This window comes from Lotus japonicus, chromosome 1 (assembly GCF_012489685.1).
Source record: "Lotus japonicus ecotype B-129 chromosome 1, LjGifu_v1.2".
Lineage (NCBI taxonomy): Eukaryota > Viridiplantae > Streptophyta > Magnoliopsida > Fabales > Fabaceae > Lotus > Lotus japonicus.
The window spans coordinates 3,480,468-3,497,524 of NC_080041.1; the positions used below are offsets into that span (position 1 = coordinate 3,480,468).

Here is a 17,057-nt window from a genome sequence, read left to right on the forward strand (position 1 = left end):
TATATCCACTTCTTATGTTAGAACAAGTGATCAACTTGCAGATGTGTTTACAAAGGTTTTGAAGTTATTTGACCAGTTCGAGAAGACAACGAAGGTTAATTACATGCCATCTTCTATTCTTTTCAATATAACGATCTTGCTAAAATGCATTGGTTAATTTGTCCCATGTTGCATTATTTACATTGCACTTAGAACTAAGGATAAGACACATAATTTAAATCCCTTCATTGCTTTCCTCAACTTCCTCCTTGACCATCAAATATCCATTGTTTGAAACATGAGAAAAAGATATTTCAACAAACCATAAGTTAAAAAGAGACGTGAGGAATTAGAGAGGAAGCTAGCCAAGAAGAAGGTGGAAATTGTGATATTATGGAATATGAACCCTAATTCCCAAATAGGAATTAGAGAGGATGCACAAAGTTGTAGGGCATTGGAAAGGCTCTACTCTCTTCCAAGTCCCAATTTCCTAAATGATCCAAAAGATACCTAAACCCTCTTCACACTCCCTTAATTATAGGCTAACTCTTAACTAACCAACTAACTCCAAGTACCCAACACAAATGCTTTAAACAGGTGAGAAGAGAGTAGTGCGAAACACCTCCGTCGCCATCCTAACCTAGTCATGATTTTTAACGTCTGCATCATGAAAAAAAAATTCAACAAAAATTAAGTGAGACAGTGGGATAGAATTAAAAAGACACCGACGCTTAAAATTAAGAAAGATTGTGGCGAGCTGCACCTTTGTTGTCTTTATGATCTGGTCAATGTCTCTTCAGAACTTCATCGCGTGCTCCTCAAACTAGTACATAATAGTGGATTCAACCGGAAATGGAAGGTCTTTCTGTCTTGTTGGCATCTCGTATTATATATGAATGAATATCAAATACATATTGGAATATAACCACAGAGGGCGACATGAATGAAAAATCATAAACAAAACACAATCACAAGTAAAAACTCCAGTGTTTTAATAGATAACTAAAGCATTTTGCGTGTAAGTTGCGCCTAGGTTCACCAGTTACATACAAAATGCTTTAATTACTCAAAACAATTAACCAAAATACCTATTGACCATAGCTATATACCAGAATAACTTACTGTGACTAGGCCGAGTGCATCATCTATCGAAAATCCAATTATTGCTAAAGGAAGCACACCAACAAGCTATAGAAAGTAAAGGCAAAATAACGTCAAATCCTAAGTAGAATGTCAATAATTTGTTACCTGGTTATGACGAGTATAAAAGACACTCACTTCCATGTTTCCTCTTTTCTTCAAGTCAAAGACATTACCATGATAACTTGTTTCGGAACCCATCATTGCTATCAACTTCCACGTTTCTCTCTATGACGAAGAATCGTCACTGTGTGAAACCTGAGAGCGATATTTCAACAAACCTCAAGACCAAGACCGACAAGAGAGAGATGGAAAGATATAATAATGAAGATTACTAATGCTGAAAAACAAAGAGAAGAGAGGGATGAGGACCACCTGCTTCGTTTTCTCAAACTAGTCAAGGTACTTAAAAAGTAAATCACATGTGCCTCCATATTGGTCTTGTGCCCCCACTAGTTCTAGCATAAAAAAGTACAATTACTATTTTCTTATAATTACGAAGGAAGATTATTAGAGTATAAAGCAATTATGCTTTGTTGAATACATTGTATCTGTTAGTTACAAGCTGGTTAAGTTTGTTAGTCTGTTGAGTTTGTTATAAGTCAGTTACGGTTAGTTGCTAACTATGGTTAGCCTAACCGTCAACTATAGTTAGTTCAGTTAGCTTGCTACACTCACTGTATAAATACTGAGATTCACTCTTGTAATCTTCACCTTTGAATGGATAATATTTTCAGTTCAATTTTCACAATCAGTTTAGGTTCTCAACATGGTATCAAGAGCACGGTTAGGTCCTTGATTTCTTCTTCTTCTAGGTCCTTGATTTCTTCCTTTTCTTCCGCCATGGCTGAAATTCCAGCAAATTCAGCAAATTCAGGAGCACAAAACAGTGTTTCCAATAGCTTAGCACACAAAATCTTGATCAAACTCGATGATACAAACTTTCGTTCCTGGCGCCAAATCGTTGAAGGCGTTGTTCGTTCTCATCGATTGCAGAGTTTCTTGTTTGATCCAGAGATTCCTCCTCGTTTTCTCTCAGAAGAAGATCGAGTGAGTGCGTCTGAGAATCCTGCTTACACTGATTGGAGTCAGCAAGATTAAGCGTTGTTTACTTGGTTTCTTTCATCACTTTCCGACTCTGTTCTTCCTACTGTGGTCAATTGCAAGCAGTCATGGGAAGTTTGGCAGCAAATTCTTGAGTTCTTCCATGCGCAGTCGATGCAGCTTCGCACTGAGTTGCGAGCCATCAACAAAGGTTCGAAGACTTTCAGTGAATAACTCCAGCGTATCAAGACCATTGTCAATGCTTTGATTTCAATCGGCGATCCTGTCAGTCACCACGAGCATCTGGAAGCCATTTTCGATGGTCTTCCTGAGAGTGGTGAGGATCACCTGCTTCGTTTTATCAAACTAGTCAAGGTACTTAAAAAGTAAATCACACGTGCCTCCTTGTTGGTCTTAAGCCCCCACTAGTTCTAGCATAAAAAAGTACAATTGCTATTTTATTATAATTACGAAGGAAGAGTCTTCACTGCAAAAAAAAACCATAATTAACACAACCTGGTAGAAGAGTACTTCCTACTGCTTCGGACATGAAAGCATGGAGGAATGTAGCAACTCTACAATACAAAAAATAAAGATTCAAAATTAAAATGCAAACAATGTACGATATGGACTCATGAAGAAAAAGAAAACAAAAGAACTCGTACTGGGTAAAAGACTACCACATCTGGATGAAACCATGATGAAGGGTCTCAAAAACTGGTTGTCGTTTGCATTGGTCATAGAAGCAAGGTGACTGCACAAATCCATTGTCTGAAACCTGAGTAAAAGACATTTCAACAAACTTTAAGTTAAAAAGAGACAAGAGGAGGGAGGGATAGAATTTGGAAGATGACTAATGCTTTAATGAGCTGAGAAGATAGTAGTGCGAAACACCTCTGTCGCCATCTTAACCTAGTCATGACTCTTAATATATTTTATCACATACTCTACAAAATTTGGAAAAGCACCAGAAAATATCTAGTCCCATTCCTGATCTTGTGCCTTCTCTAGTTCAAGTAGAAAACAATTTCTTTACAATCATACAGGAAACAGGGGAACTACTAAAAAACTAAGAAAGAACGCAAATCTTAATGCAGAGTTCTTCCAACTGTTATGGTGCAAAGATATGGAGTTATCTAATAAAATACTACAGTAAAGAAAACATGATAGGGGAACAGGTTCGAAAAGCTATGATAGAACGCAAAAAGCTATGATAGAACGCAAACCTTAAAGCGGAGTTCTTCCAACTGTTGCCGTGTGAAAATATGGAGTTATCTACTAAAACACTACAGTAAAGAAAAGATGATTCTCAAGTAAAATGCAAAAAAAATAAAAGCTTGATATGAGGTCATGAATAAAAAGTAGACACAACAACTCGAACTACTTAAAAGACCACAACAACTAGAAGAAACCATGGTAAAGGGGACTCTTAAGTTGTTCGTCTCTTGCATTGATTCTACAAGAAAATTTACTACACTAACAACATACAGGATAATGATTGAATGCACTTAACGTAATAAGTAGATAACAGGTACATGACTAGGATACATATCGATAAAACCTTCTGTGATAAGCCGGATTACATCATCAGTTGCAAATGAGATCTATGAGGAAGTAGGTAAACCGGTGTGCAATAGTTAGTAAGGCGTATAATGTGAAGTGCTAATTATAAAGTAAATGATGCCTAAGTTTCTCATCCTTAGCATATAGGGCACTCCCTTACTCTTTTCTTTGGTTTATATCAAATAGAGAAGAAGCGTGGATAAATTTGTACCTGATTGTGGTTTGTTTCACTGACTCAATTCCCAACTAAGCCAAGAAATATCCAGCGTCTGCATCATGAAAAAAATATTTTTCTACAAAAATTAAAACAGACAGTGGGATAGGATCAAAAAGATAATAACGCTTAAAATAAAGAAAGATAGTGGCGAGCTGCCCCTTTGTTGTCTTATGACCTGGTCAATGTCGCTTAAGAACTTCATCGCGTGTGCCTCAAAAAAGTACATTATAGTAGATTCGACCAAAAGTGGAAGGAAACTGTGTCTTGTTGGCATCGCATAGTATGTATGAATGAATATCAAACACATAATTAAATATAACCTCAGCGGGCGACATAAATAAAACACAGAGATGAGAATAAAAAACTCCAATGTTTTAATAGATAATTAAAGCATTTGGCATGTAAGTTGCGCCTAGGTTCACAAGTTACATACAAAATGCTTTAATTACTCAAAAATATTAACCAAAACATCTATTGGCCATAGCAATATACTAGAAGAACTTACTGTGAGGAAGCTGATTGAATCATCTATTGCAACTCCAACTAATGCTGAAAGATGCACAACGACTCGAACTACTTAAAAGACCACCACACCTGGAAGAAAACATGGTAAAGGGCGTCTGAAGTTGTAGGTCTCTTGCATTGATTCTAGAAGCAAATTTACTGCAGTAACAGCATAAGGAATAATGAGAAAATGCACTAAACGAAATTAGTAAATAACAGGCACATGGCAAGGATACATACCGATAAAACCTTCTGGGATAAGGCCCATTACATCATCAGTTGCAAATGAGATGTATGTGGAAAAATGTAAGCCGGTGAGTAGTAGATAGTGAAAAGCATATAATGTCAAGTGCTAATTATAATGTAAATGCTGCCTAAGCTTCTTATCCTTAGCATAGCACACTCATTTCCCTGACATGAGCATAATAAATTGTTTCGGACACCATCACCGCTATCAACTTCCTCGGTTCCCTCTACGACGATGAATCGTGGGAAACCTGAGAGCGATATTTCAACAAACCTCAAGACCAAGAAAGACAACAGAGAGAGGGAAGGACATAATAATAAAAATTACAAATGCAAAAAAAATGAAGAGAAGAGAGATGTGAGGAACACCTTCGTCGTTTTCCTGAACTAGTCAAGGTACTTAAAATGTAAATCACATGTGCCTCAGAATTAGGCAAAACACCACAAAAATATCGTGTGCCTCGTTGTTGGTCAATTGCCCCACTGCTCATCTAGTGCCTTCTGTAGTTCAAGAAGAAAAAATTCACAATTAGAATTTCTTTACAGTTATACAGGAAGTAGGTGAACAGGTTCAAAAAGCTATGATAGAACGCAAACCTTAAAGCGGAGTTCTTCCAACTGTTGCCGTGTGAAAATATGGAGTTATCTACTAAAACACTACAGTAAAGAAAAGATGATTCTCAAGTAAAATGCAAACAAAATAAAGCTTGATATGAGGTCATGAATAAAAACTAGACACAACAACTCAAACTACTTAAAAGACCACCACAACTGGAAGAAACCATGGTAAAGGGCCTCTTAAGTTGTTCGTCTCTTGCATTGATTCAAGAAAGCAAAGTTACTGCACAAACAGCATAAAGAATAATGAGAAATAGACACTAAATGAAATTAGTAAATAACATATACATGGCAAGGATGCATACCGATAAAAGCTTCTGAGATAAGCCGGATTACATCATCAGTTGCAACTGAGATGTCAGGAAAAATGTAAACCGGTGAGTAGTAGATAGTGAAAGGCGTATAATGGGAAGTGCTAATTATAAAGTCGGATTACATACCGATAAAAGCTTCTGTGATAAGTCGGATTACATCATCAGTTGCAGCTGACATCTCTGGAAAAATGTAAACCGGTGAGTAGTAGATAGTGAAAGGCGTCTAAAAGGAAGTGCTAATTATAAAGTAAATGATGCCTAAGTTTCTCATCCTTAGCATATAGGGCACTCATTTCCCTGCTCTTTTCTTTGGTTTATGTCAAATGAAGAAGAAGCGTGTATAAATTCGTACCTGATTGTGGTTTGTTTCACTGACTCAATTCCCAACTAAGCCAAGAAATATCCAACATCTGCATCATGAAAGAAATATTTTTCTACAAAAATTAAAAGAGACAGTTGGGTAGGATCAAAAAGATTATAACGCTTAAAATAAAGAAACATAGTGGCGAGCTGCACCTTTGTTCTCTTTATGACCTGGTCAATGTCGCTAAAGAACTTCATCGTGGGTGCTTCCAAAAAGTACATTATAGTAGATTCGACCAAAAGTGGAAGGAAACTCTGTCTTGTTGGCATCGCATAGTATGTATGAATGAATATCAAACACATAGTTAAATATAACCACAGCGGGCGACATAAATAAAACACAGAGACAAGAATAAAAAACTCCAGTGTTTTAATAGATAATTAAAGCATTTGGCACGTAAGTTGTGCCTAGGTTCACAAGTTACATACAAAATGCTTTAATTACTTCAAAATATTAACCAAAACATCTAATGGCCAAAGCAATATACTAGAAGAACTTACTCTGAGGAAGCTGATTGAATCATCTATTGCAACTCCAACGAATGCTGAAAGATGCACAACGACTCGAACTACTTAAAAGACCACCACACCTGGAAGAAAACATGGTAAAGGGCGTCTGAAGTTGTTGGTCTCTTGCATTGATTCTAGAAGCAAATTTACTGCAGTAACAGCATAAAGAATAATGAGAAAATGCCTTAAACGAAATTAGTAAATAACAGGCACATGGCAAGGATACATACCGATAAAACCTTCGGGGATAAGGCCCATGACATCATCAGTTGCAAATGAGATCTATGTGGAAAAATGTAAACCGGTGAGTAGTAGATAGTGAAAAGCGTATAATGTCAAGTACTAATTATAATGTAAATGCTGCCTAAGTGTCTTATCCTTAGCATAGCACACTCATTTCCCTGACATGAGCATAATAAATTGTTTCGGACACCATCACCGCTATCAACTTCCTCGGTTCCCTCTACGACGATGAATCGTGTGAAACCTGAGAGCGATATATCAACAAACCTCAAGACCAAGAAAGACAACAGAGAGAGGGAAGGACATAATAATAAAAGTTACAAATGCAAAAAAATGAAGAGAAGAGAGATGTGAGGAACACCTTCGTTGTTTTCCTGAACTAGTCAAGGTAATTAAAAAGTAAATCACATGTGCCTCAGAATTAGGCAAAACACAACATGCAATATCGTGTGCCTCGTTGTTGGTCAATTTCCCCACTGCTCATGTAGTGCCTTCTGTAGTTCAAGAAGAAAAAATTCACAATTAGAATTTCTTTACAGTTATACAGGAAGTAGGGGAACAGGTTCAAAAAGCTATGATAGAACGCAAACCTTAAAGCGGAGTTCTTCCAACTGTTGCCGTGTGAAAATATGAAGTTATCTACTAAAACACTACAGTAAAGAAAAGATGATTCTCAAGTAAAATGCAAACAAAATAAAGATTGATATGAGGTCATGGATAAAAAGTAGACACAACAACTCGAACTACTTAAAAGACCACCACAACTTGAAGAAACCATGGTCAAGGGCATCTTAAGTTGTTCGTCTCTTGCATCGATTCAAGAAGCAAAGTTACTGCACTAACAGCAAAAAGAATAATGAGAAAATGCACTAAACGAAATTAGTAAATAACAAATACATGGCAAGGATGCATACCGATAAAAGCTTCTGTGATAAGCCGGGTTACATCATCAGTTGCAACAGAGATCTCTGGAAAAATGTAAACCGGTGAGTAGTAGATAGTGAAAGGCGTATAATGGGAAGTGCTAATTATAAAGTAAATGATGCCTAAGTTTCTCATCCTTAGCATATAGGGCACTCATTTCCCTGCTCTTTTCTTTGGTTTATGTCAAATAGAGAAGAAGCGTATATAAATTCGTACCTGATTGTGGTTTGTTTCACTGACTCAATTCCCAACTAAGGCAAGAAATATCCAACATCTGCAACATGAAGGAAATATTTTTCTACAAAAATTAAAAGAGACAGTGGGATAGGATCAAAAAGATAATAACGCTTAAAATAAAGAAAGATAGTGGCGAGCTGCACCTTTGTTATCATTATGACCTGGTCAATGTCGCTTTCGAACTTCATCGTGTGTGCTTCAAAAAAGTACATTATAGTAGATTCGACCAAAAGTGGAAGGAAACTCTGTCTTGTTGGCATCGCATAGTATGTATGAATGAATATCAAACACATAGTTAAATATAACCGCAGCGGGCGACAAAAATAAAACACAGAGACGAGAATAAAAAACTCCAGTGTTTTAATAGATAATTAAAGCATTTGGCATGTAAGTTGCGCCTAGGTTCACAAGTTACATACAAAATGCTTTAATTACTCAAAAACTTTAACCAAAACATCTATTGACCATAGCAAAATACTAGAAGAACTTACTGTGAGGAAGCTGATTGAATCATCTATTGCAACTCCAACGAATGCTGAAAGATGCACAACGACTCGAACTACTTAAAAGACCACCACACCTAGAAGAAACTATGGTAAAGGGCCTCTGAAGTTGTTGGTCTCTTGCATTGATTCTAGAAGCAAGGTTACTGCAGTAACAGCATACGGAATAATGAGAAAATGCACTAAACGAAATTAGTAAATAACAGGCACATGGCAAGGATGCATACCGATAAAACTTTCTGGGATAAGGCCCATTACATCATCAGTTGCAAATGAGATTTATGTGGAAAAATGTAAACCGGTGAGTAGTAGATAGTGAAAAGCATATAATGTCAAGTGCTAATTATAATGTAAATGCTGCCTAAGCTTCTTATCCTTAGCATAGCACACTCATTTCCCTGACATGAGCATAATAAATTGTTTCGGACACCATCACCGCTATCAACTTCCTCGGTTCCCTCTACGACGATGAATCGTGTGTAACCTGAGAGCGATATTGGAACAAACCTCAAGACCAAGAAAGACAACAGAGAGAGGGAAGGACATAATAATAAAGATTACAAATGCAAAAAAATGAAGAGAAGAGAGATGTGAGGAACACCTTCGTCGTTTTCCTGAACTAGTCAAGGTACTTAAAAAGTAAATCACATGTGCCATAGAATTAGGCAAAACACAACATGCAATATCGTGTGCCTCGTTGTTGGTCAATTTCCCCACTGCTCATCTAGTGCCTTCTGTAGTTCAAGAAGAAAAAATTCACAATTAGAATTTCTTTACAGTTATACAAGAAGTAGGAGAACATGTTCAAAAAGCTATGATAGAACGCAAACCTTAAAGCGGAGTTCTTCCAACTGTTGCCGTGTGAAAAGTTATCTACTAAAACACTACAGTAAAGAAAAGATGATTCTCAAGTAAAATGCAAACAAAATAAAGCTTGATATGAGGTCATGGATAAAAAGTACACACAACAACTCAAACTACTTAAAAGACCACCACAACTTGAAGAAACCATGGTCAAGGGCATCTTAAGTTGTTCGTCTTTTGCATCGATTCAAGAAGCAAAGTAACTGCACTAACAGCATAAAGAATAATGAGAAAATGCACTAAACGAAATTAGTAAATAACAGATACATGGCAAGGATGCATACCGATAAAAGCTTCTGTGATAAGCCGGATTACATCATCAGTTGCAACTGAGATCTCTGGAAAAATGTAAACCGGTGAGTAGTAGATAGTGAAAGGCGTATAATGGGAAGTGCTAATTATAAAGTAAATGATGCCTAAGTTTCTCATCCTTAGCATATAGGGCACTCATTTCCCTGCTCTTTTCTTTGGTTTATGTCAAATAGAGAAGAAGCGTGTATAAATTCGTACCTGATTGTGGTTTGTTTCACTGACTCAATTCCCAACTAAGGCAAGAAATATCCAACATCTGCAACATGAAGGAAATATTTTTCTACAAAAATTAAAAGAGACAGTGGGATAGGATCAAAAAGATAATAACGCTTAAAATAAAGAAAGATAGTGGCGAGCTGCACCTTTGTTATCATTATGACCTGGTCAATGTCGCTTTCGAACTTCATCGTGTGTGCTTCAAAAAAGTACATTATAGTAGATTCGACCAAAAGTGGAAGGAAACTCTGTCTTGTTGGCATCGCATAGTATGTATGAATGAATATCAAACACATAGTTAAATATAACCGCAGCGGGCGACAAAAATAAAACACAGAGACGAGAATAAAAAACTCCAGTGTTTTAATAGATAATTAAAGCATTTGGCATGTAAGTTGCGCCTAGGTTCACAAGTTACATACAAAATGCTTTAATTACTCAAAAACTTTAACCAAAACATCTATTGACCATAGCAAAATACTAGAAGAACTTACTGTGAGGAAGCTGATTGAATCATCTATTGCAACTCCAACGAATGCTGAAAGATGCACAACGACTCGAACTACTTAAAAGACCACCACACCTAGAAGAAACTATGGTAAAGGGCCTCTGAAGTTGTTGGTCTCTTGCATTGATTCTAGAAGCAAGGTTACTGCAGTAACAGCATACGGAATAATGAGAAAATGCACTAAACGAAATTAGTAAATAACAGGCACATGGCAAGGATGCATACCGATAAAACTTTCTGGGATAAGGCCCATTACATCATCAGTTGCAAATGAGATTTATGTGGAAAAATGTAAACCGGTGAGTAGTAGATAGTGAAAAGCATATAATGTCAAGTGCTAATTATAATGTAAATGCTGCCTAAGCTTCTTATCCTTAGCATAGCACACTCATTTCCCTGACATGAGCATAATAAATTGTTTCGGACACCATCACCGCTATCAACTTCCTCGGTTCCCTCTACGACGATGAATCGTGTGTAACCTGAGAGCGATATTGGAACAAACCTCAAGACCAAGAAAGACAACAGAGAGAGGGAAGGACATAATAATAAAGATTACAAATGCAAAAAAATGAAGAGAAGAGAGATGTGAGGAACACCTTCGTCGTTTTCCTGAACTAGTCAAGGTACTTAAAAAGTAAATCACATGTGCCATAGAATTAGGCAAAACACAACATGCAATATCGTGTGCCTCGTTGTTGGTCAATTTCCCCACTGCTCATCTAGTGCCTTCTGTAGTTCAAGAAGAAAAAATTCACAATTAGAATTTCTTTACAGTTATACAAGAAGTAGGAGAACATGTTCAAAAAGCTATGATAGAACGCAAACCTTAAAGCGGAGTTCTTCCAACTGTTGCCGTGTGAAAAGTTATCTACTAAAACACTACAGTAAAGAAAAGATGATTCTCAAGTAAAATGCAAACAAAATAAAGCTTGATATGAGGTCATGAATAAAAAGTAGACACAACAACTCGAACTACTTAAAAGACCACCACAACTGGAAGAAACCATGGTAAAGGGCATCTCAAGTTGTTCGTCTCTTGCATCGATTCAAGAAGCAAAGTTACTGCACTAACAGCATAAAGAATAATGAGAAAATGCACTAAACGAAATTAGTAAATAACAGATACATGACAAGGATGCATACCGATAAAAGCTTCTGTGATAAGCCGGATTACATCACTAGTTGCAACTGAGATCTCTGGGAAAATGTAAACCGGTGAGTAGTAGATAGTGAAAGGCGTATAATGGGATGTGCTAATTATAAAGTAAATGATGCCTAAGTTTCTCATCCTTAGCATATAGGGCACTCATTTCCCTGCTCTTTTCTTTGGTTTATGTCAAATAGTGAAGAAGCGTGTATAAATTCGTACCTGATTGTGGTTTGTTTCCCTGACCCAATTCCCAACTAAGCCAAGAAATATCCAACATCTGCAACATGAAAGAAATATTTTTCTACAAAAATTAAAAGAGACAGTGGGATCGGATCAAAAAGATTATAACGCTTAAAATAAAGAAAGATAGTGGCGAGCTGCACCTTTGTTGTCTTTATGACCTGGTCAATGTCGCTTTAGAACTTCATCGTGCATGCTTCAAAAAAGTACATTATAGTAGATTCGACCAAAAGTGGAAGGAAACTCTGCCTTGTTGGCATCGCATAGTATGTATGAATGAATATCAAACACATAATTAAATATAACCACATAGGGCGACATAAGTAAAACACGGACGAGAATAAAAAACTCCAGTGTTTTAATAGATAATTAAAGCATTTGGCATGTAAGTTGCGCCTAGGTTCACAAGTTACATACAAAATGCTTTAATCACTCAAAAATATTAACCAAAACATCTATTGGCCATAGCAATATACTAGAAGAACTTACTGTGAGGAAGCTGATTGAATCATCTATTGTAACTCCAACTAAAGCTGAAAGATGCACAACGACTCGAACTACTTAAAAGACCACCACACCTGGAAGACACCATGGTAAAGGGCCTCTGAAGTTGTTGGTCTCTTGCATTAATTCTAGAAGCAAATTTACTGCTGTAACAGCATAAGGAATAATGAGAAAATGCACTAATCGAAATTAGTAAATAACAGGTACATGGCAAGGATGCATACCGATAAAACCTTTTGGGATAAGGCCCGCTCCTCGGTTCCCTCTACGATGATGAATAGTGTGAAATCTGAGAGCGATATTTCAACAAACCTCAAGACCAAGAAAGACAACAGAGAGAGGGAAGGACATAATTATAAGGATTACAAATGCAAAAAAATGAAGAGAAGAGAGATGTGAGGAACACCTTCGTCGTTTTCCTCAACTAGTCAAGGTACTCAAAAAGTAAATCACATGTGCCTCAGAATTAGGCAAAACACAACATGCAATATCGTGTGCCTCGTTGTTGGTCAATTTCCCCACTGCTCATGTAGTGCCTTCTGTAGTTCAAGAAGAAAAAATTCACAATTAGAATTTCTTTACAGTAATACAGGAAGTAGGGGAACAGGTTCAAAAAGCTATGATAGAACGCAAACCTTAAAGCGGAATTCTTCCAACTGTTGCCGTGTGAAAATATGGAGTTATCTACTAAAACACTACAATAAAGAAAAGATGATTCTCAAGTAAAATGCAAACAAAATAAAGCTTGATATGAGGTCATGGATAAAAAGTACACACAACAACTCAAACTACTTAAAAGACCACCACAACTTGAAGAAACCATGGTCAAGGGCATCTTAAGTTGTTCGTCTTTTGCATCGATTCAAGAAGCAAAGTAACTGCACTAACAGCATAAAGAATAATGAGAAAATGCACTAAACGAAATTAGTAAATAACAGATACATGGCAAGGATGCATACCGATAAAAGCTTCTGTGATAAGCCGGATTACATCATCAGTTGCAACTGAGATCTCTGGAAAAATGTAAACCGGTGAGTAGTAGATAGTGAAAGGCGTATAATGGGAAGTGCTAATTATAAAGTAAATGATGCCTAAGTTTCTCATCCTTAGCATATAGGGCACTCATTTCCCTGCTCTTTTCTTTGGTTTATGTCAAATAGAGAAGAAGCGTGTATAAATTCGTACCTGATTGTGGTTTGTTTCACTGACTCAATTCCCAACTAAGGCAAGAAATATCCAACATCTGCAACATGAAGGAAATATTTTTCTACAAAAATTAAAAGAGACAGTGGGATAGGATCAAAAAGATAATAACGCTTAAAATAAAGAAAGATAGTGGCGAGCTGCACCTTTGTTATCTTTATGACCTGGTCAATGTCGCTTTCGAACTTCATCGTGTGTCCTTCAAAAAAGTACATTATAGTAGATTCGACCAAAAGTGGAAGGAAACTCTGTCTTGTTGGCATCGCATAGTATGTATGAATGAATGTCAAACACATAGTTAAATATAACCACAGCGGGCGACATAAATACCAAGAAATCAAACTTCTACTTAGTCACTATTCGAATTAAAACTCGACTTATGTCCTTATTCCTTGTCCTTCACTAATCTTATCCCCCTTCAACATCAATTTATCAACAACTTATAAGATAATCCTCCTCTTAATATCTAACAATCCATTTTTACCGTCTTCTTCCTCAAAACTTCCCTCACTCAAACCTATTTACACTTACTGAAATCCCTAACACTTCGCACAAATCGAGACTTATCCTCTAGAAGATTAAATCATAACTATACCGCTATCAACTTCCTCGGTTCCCTCTACGACGATGAATCGTGTGAAACCTGAGAGCGATATTTCAACAAACCTCAAGACCAAGAAAGACAACAGAGAGAGGGAAGGACATAATAATAAAGATTACAAATGCAAAAAAATGAAGAGAAGAGAGATGTGAGGAACACCTTCGTCGTTTTCCTGAACTAGTCAAGGGACTTAAAATGTAAATCACATGTGCCTTAGAATTAGGCAAAACACAACATGCAATATCGTGTGCCTCGTTGTTGGTCAATTTCCCCACTGCTCATCTAGTGCCTTCTGTAGTTCAAGAAGAAAAAATTCACAATTAGAATTTCTTTACAGTTATACAAGAAGTAGGAGAACAGGTTCAAAAAGCTATGATAGAACGCAAACCTTAAAGCGGAGTTCTTCCAACTGTTGCCGTGTCAAAATATGGAGTTATCTACTAAAACACTACAGTAAAGAAAAGATGATTCTCAAGTAAAATGCAAACAAAATAAAGCTTGATATGAGGTCATGAATAAAAAGTAGACACAACAACTCGAACTACTTAAAAGACCACCACAACTGGAAGAAACCATGCTAAAGGGCATCTTAAGTTGTTCGTCTCTTGCATCGATTCAAGAAGCAAAGTTACTGCACTAACAGCATAAAGAATAATGAGAAAATGCACTAAACGAAATTAGTAAATAACAGATACATGGCAAGGATGCATACCGATAAAAGCTTCTGTGATAATCCGGATTATATCATCAGTTGCAACTGAGATCTCTGGAAAAATGTAAACCGGTGAGTAGTAGATAGTGAAAGGCGTATAATGGGAGGTGTTGATTATAAAGTCGGATTACATACCGATAAAAGCTTCTGTGATAAGCCGGATTACATCACTAGTTGCAACTGAGATCTCTGGGAAAATGTAAACCGGTGAGTAGTAGATAGTGAAAGGCATATAATGGGATGTGCTAATTATAAAGTAAATGATGCCTAAGTTTCTCATCCTTAGCATATAGGGCACTCATTTCCCTGCTCTTTTCTTTGGTTTATGTCAAATAGTGAAGAAGCGTGTATAAATTCGTACCTGATTGTGGTTTGTTTCCCTGACCCAATTCCCAACTAAGCCAAGAAATATCCAACATCTGCAACATGAAAGAAATATTTTTCTACAAAAATTAAAAGAGACAGTGGGATAGGATCAAAAAGATTATAACGCTTAAAATAAAGAAAGATAGTGGCGAGCTGCACCTTTGTTGTCTTTATGACCTGGTCAATGTCGCTTAAGAACTTCATTGCATGTGCCTCAAAAAAGTACATTATAGTAGATTCGATCTAAAGTGGAAGGAAACTATGTCTTGTTGGCATCTCATAGTATGTATGAATGAATATCAAACACAAAATTAAATATAACCACATAGGGCGACAAAAATAAAACACAGAGACGAGAATAAAAAACTCCAGTGTTTTAATAGATAATTAAAGCATTTGGCATGTAAGTTGCGCCTAGGTTCACAAGTTACATACAAAATGCTTTAATTACTCAAAAAAATTAACCAAAACATCTATTGACCATAGCAATATACTAGAAGAACTTACTGTGAGGAAGATGATTGCATCATCTATTGCAACTCCAACTAATGCTGAAAGATGCACAACAACTCGAACTACTTAAAAGACCACCACACCTGGAAGAAACCATGGTAAATGGCCTCTGAAGTTGTTGGTCTCTTGCATTGATTCTAGAAGCAAATTTACTGCACTAACAGCATAAAGAATAATGAGAAAATGCAGTAAACGAAATTAGTAAATAACAGGTACATGGCAAGGATGCATACCGATAAAACCTTCTGGGATAAGGCTGATTACATCATCAGTTGCAAATGAGATCTATGTGGAAAAATATAAACTGGTGAGTAATAGATAGTGAAAAGCGTTTAATGTCAAGTGCTAATTATAATGTAAATGCTCCCTAAGTTTCTTATCCTTAGCATATAGCACACTCATTTCCCTGACATGAGCATAATAAATTGTTTCGGACACCATCACCGCTATCAACTTCCTCGGTTCCCTCTACGACGATGAATCATGTGAAACCTGAGAGCGATATTTCAACAAACCTCAAGACCAAGAAAGACAACAGAGAGAGGGAAGGACATAATAATAAAGATTACAAATGCAAAAAACCGAAGAGAAGAGAGGGAAGGACATAATAATAAAGATTAAAAAGTAAATCACATGTGCCTCAGATTAGGCAAAACACCACAAAAATAACGTGTGCCTCGTTGTTGGTAAATTTCCCCATTGCTCATCTAGTGCCATTGCTCATCTAGTGCCTTCTGTAGTTCAAGTAGAAAAAAATTGACAATTACAATTTCTTTACAATTATACAGGAAGTAGGGGAACAGGTTCAAAAAGCTATGATAGAACGCAAACCTTAAAGCGGAGTTCTTTCAACTGTTGCTGTGTGATAATTACGAAGGAAGAGTCTTCACTGCAAAAAAACCATTATTAACACAACCTGGTAGAAGTACTTCCTACTGCTTCGGACATGAAAGCATGGAGGAATGTAATAGCAACTCTACAATACAAAAAATAAAGATTCAAAATTAAAATGCAAACAATGTACGATATGGACTCATGAAGAAAAAGTAAACAAAAGAACTCGAACTGGGTAAAAGACTACCAGATGTGGATGAAACCATGATGAAGAGTCTCAAAAACTGGTTGTCGTTTGCATGGGTCATAGAAGCAAGGTGACTGCACAAATAGCATAAAAGAGAATTAGAAAATGCATTACACATAATTAGTTGATAAATAGAAAGGGATAGGACACATAGAATTTAATTCCCTTTACGGCTTTCCTTGACCATCAAAAATCCATAGTCTGAAACCTGAGAAAAAGACATTTCAACAAAACTTAACTTAAAAAGAGACAAGAGGAGGGAGGGATAGAATTTTGAAGATGACAAACTGATAGGAACAGCTGAGAAGAGAGTAGTGTGAAACACCTACGTTGCCATCCTAACTGATAGGAACAGAATTATATTATAGAATGACTATAC

The 17,057-nt window shown here is 36.6% G+C and overlaps 1 long non-coding RNA gene across 50 annotated transcripts in view; it reads right to left on the minus strand.

Moving 5' to 3' along the window:
- Window positions 1–341: 341 nt before the first annotated feature.
- Window positions 342–17,057, minus strand: part of LOC130733112 (uncharacterized) — a 29,064-nt gene continuing 12,348 nt past the window's right edge. For 5 of the 50 annotated variants that reach the window (XR_009017338.1, XR_009017333.1, XR_009017335.1 and 2 more), the window contains 51 exons: window positions 16,679–16,886; window positions 16,429–16,573; window positions 15,831–16,331; window positions 15,592–15,749; window positions 15,244–15,327; window positions 15,080–15,137; window positions 14,854–14,907; window positions 14,719–14,772; window positions 14,395–14,637; window positions 13,552–14,298; window positions 13,388–13,445; window positions 13,162–13,215; window positions 12,980–13,080; window positions 12,838–12,897; window positions 12,609–12,741; window positions 12,427–12,491; window positions 11,842–12,348; window positions 11,678–11,735; window positions 11,452–11,505; window positions 11,134–11,370; window positions 10,905–11,037; window positions 10,531–10,787; window positions 10,292–10,449; window positions 9,944–10,045; window positions 9,780–9,837; window positions 9,554–9,607; window positions 9,236–9,472; window positions 9,007–9,139; window positions 8,633–8,889; window positions 8,394–8,551; window positions 8,046–8,147; window positions 7,882–7,939; window positions 7,656–7,709; window positions 7,332–7,574; window positions 7,103–7,235; window positions 6,729–6,985; window positions 6,142–6,647; window positions 5,978–6,035; window positions 5,752–5,805; window positions 5,617–5,661; window positions 5,291–5,534; window positions 5,063–5,194; window positions 4,688–4,944; window positions 4,119–4,606; window positions 3,938–3,995; window positions 3,390–3,449; window positions 2,844–2,941; window positions 1,495–2,738; window positions 1,258–1,377; window positions 743–1,167; window positions 342–639 (listed from right to left, as the gene is read on the minus strand). This is a non-coding gene — a long non-coding RNA (uncharacterized LOC130733112). Of the gene's footprint in view, window positions 640–742; window positions 1,168–1,227; window positions 1,378–1,494; window positions 2,739–2,828; window positions 2,942–3,389; window positions 3,450–3,937; window positions 3,996–4,118; window positions 4,607–4,687; window positions 4,945–5,062; window positions 5,195–5,290; window positions 5,535–5,616; window positions 5,662–5,751; window positions 5,806–5,977; window positions 6,060–6,141; window positions 6,648–6,728; window positions 6,986–7,102; window positions 7,236–7,331; window positions 7,580–7,655; window positions 7,710–7,881; window positions 7,964–8,045; window positions 8,152–8,393; window positions 8,552–8,632; window positions 8,890–9,006; window positions 9,140–9,235; window positions 9,473–9,553; window positions 9,608–9,779; window positions 9,862–9,943; window positions 10,050–10,291; window positions 10,450–10,530; window positions 10,788–10,904; window positions 11,038–11,133; window positions 11,371–11,451; window positions 11,506–11,677; window positions 11,760–11,841; window positions 12,349–12,426; window positions 12,492–12,608; window positions 12,742–12,837; window positions 12,898–12,979; window positions 13,081–13,161; window positions 13,216–13,387; window positions 13,446–13,551; window positions 14,299–14,394; window positions 14,638–14,718; window positions 14,773–14,853; window positions 14,908–15,079; window positions 15,138–15,243; window positions 15,328–15,591; window positions 15,750–15,830; window positions 16,332–16,428; window positions 16,574–16,678; window positions 16,887–17,057 lie in introns of all 50 variants that reach the window. The other 45 variants (XR_009017342.1, XR_009017340.1, XR_009017348.1 and 42 more) reach the window with 45 other exon arrangements.